Here is a 2,821-nt window from a genome sequence, read left to right on the forward strand (position 1 = left end):
GACGAGCCTGCCCAATCAGCAAGCCGGGATTTCCCCAGACAAGCCGAGTGGTAAAACTACCTTTCCGTCTGTACTGAATTGGCGCAGACACATATAAGCGAGGCTAAACCTAACTTTGCTTTGTTGGTGCTCTCAGTGCGATCTCAGAACTAGCTAACAGACTTTGGACAGACAATTATCCATTTCCCTTCCAACCCGTGAATGTGTGTATGAATGCATGTGTGTGTGTGTGTGTTTATGTTTAGTCTTCTCAGTGTAGTCTTGTCAAATAGTAGGTACTGTTTAATAAATTGTGTTTCATTATTACGAATTCTTGTTTGTGTGTTATGTAACTGGAAAGTCAAACTCATGCCCAGATCCGTTGTTACCTGCTCGAGGTAAAGCGAAGAATCCAATTGATTTATTTTGCTGATCACAGAGTAAATTCATATTGGTAACATACAATTAAATTGCCCTAAAACGCTGGACGTATTAGGTGATTTAATGGTATACTTGAATTGCATACCAACGTGAATCTTTTCAGATTCAATTCCCCAAACTTGAATTAAGAGCGAATTCAAGTGATAATTCACAATTATCATAATCATAATTAAAATTAGGTGTGAAAACCCTACACCCTAAACCTAAACCAAACCCTAATCCTAACCTAACCCTAACCCTAACCCTAACCCTAAACCTAACAGCTATCCCCTAACCCCATTTCTAACCCTAACCCTAAGCTTACCCCAACCCTAACCCTAACCCTAACCCTTTCCTTAACCTAACCCTAACCTAACTCTAACCCTAACCCTAACCCTAACCCTAACCCTAACCCTAAACCTAACGATAACCCTAACCCTAACCCTAACACTAACACTAACCCTAAACCTAACCCTAACGCTAACCCTAATCCAAATCCTAACCCTTACCATAAGCATTACCCTAAACATAACCCTAACCCTAACCTAACCTAACCTAACCTAACCTAACCTAACCTAACCCTAACCCTAACTCTAACCCTAACGTAACCTAACCTAACCTATTCCTAACCCTAACCCTTAACCCCTAAACCTAACCCTAACCCTAACCCTAAAGCCCAAAGCCTAAGCCCCGAACCCTAACTTTAACCCTAACCCTTAACCCCTAAACCTAACCCTAACCCTAACCCTAAAGCCCAAAGCCTAAGCCCCGAACCCTAACTCTAACCCTAACCCTAACTTTAACACCTAACCCCTAAACTTAACCCTAACCCAACACTAACCCTAACCCTAAACCTAAACCAAACCCTAACCCTAACCCTAACCCTAACCCTAAACCTAACAGCTATCCCCTAACCCTATCTCTAACCCTAACCCTAAGCTTAACCCTAATCCTAACCCTAACCCTAAACCTAAACCAAACCCTAACCCTAACCCTAAACCTAAACCTAACCCTAACCCTAACCCTAACCCTAACCTAAACCTAAACCTAAATCAAACCCTAACCTTAACTGTAACCCTAAACCTAACGCTAACCCTAACCCTAACCTTAACTCTAACTCAAACCCTAATCCTAACTTAACCCTACTCCTAAGCTTAACCCTAACTCTATTCCTAACCCTAACCCTAACAATAACCCTAACCTAACCCTAACCCTAACCCTAACGCTAACCCTAATCCAAATCCTAACTCTAACCCTGTTCCTAACCCTAATCCTAACCTAACCTAAACCGTAACCGTAACCGTAACCGTAACCGTAACTGTAACTGTATCCGTAACCCTAACCCTAACCTAACCTAACACTAACCCTAACCCTAAACCTAACACTAACCCAAACCCAAACATAACCCTAACCCTAACGTAACCCTAAACCCTAACCCTCACCCTAACCCTAACCCTAACCCTAACCTAACTCTAACACTAACACTAACAATAACACTAAACCTTACCCTAACACTAACCCAAACCCTAACATAACACTAACCCTAACGTAACCTTAACACTAACCCTAACTCTAATCCTAACATAACTGTTAGGGTTATGTATTGACATTATGCAACTTTGACCCTTCAGTTTCAGCTTCCATCTGGTATAACACGTCTTGTTCTAGGTCATGACATGACATGGCCTCTATATAGTATCTTAGACTGGTATGGGCGCCAGGGGAATCTGAGGGAATGAAGATTCTGACGCACAAAAAGATATGTGACTAGTCATAATTTATGTGACGAACATGTCTGAAGTCTTTGTTTTGCCAGTTGCTTTTACTTATCTTGCTCTGTACTTTTCTCTATAAATAAAGTGACTTGCGATCTGAGCTTCGGAGGCAAAGCAGGGAGGCAAAAGGGAAGTTAAGGAGAAACCTGCTTCTCTCCCGCTTGCAACCAACAGCGCAATCCTTGCAAGCTGAAAATCCAGAAACTTGTCTTGTGTTTTATTTCGCCTTGAGTTGATCCTTCCTGGTAAAGAGTCGTTTGAGTGAAATAGTCTCAACATTTACTTGGTCCTTCGAGCCGGATCCCAACAGGACAGAGCGGAGGAGGAGAGGACGAAGAGGAGCTGAGAGACAGTCTCTGCAGAGCCAGGCGATAGCTGGCTGAAAAAAAATCCACCCGCGTGAATTCGAGGGGGGTCGGTGAATCTTCGTCTGGAAAAATCAACTTCTCCGGGCTGTCTGACGGGAGCCGTTGGAAGGACAACTCAACGCACTGATCAGGTGATATACCGGTGTTGTTTTTTTTATGGACGTGTATGTGAAGTATGTGTATGTGACTGCAGTATAATAAGTATCGGCATGGGTGTACCCAGTGATTTGCCTGTTAAGGTGAAGGATCTGTATCGACTCTGGAAGCATAGATTACTAG

Source organism: Puntigrus tetrazona, chromosome 12 (genome assembly GCF_018831695.1).
Source record: "Puntigrus tetrazona isolate hp1 chromosome 12, ASM1883169v1, whole genome shotgun sequence".
NCBI lineage: Eukaryota > Metazoa > Chordata > Actinopteri > Cypriniformes > Cyprinidae > Puntigrus > Puntigrus tetrazona.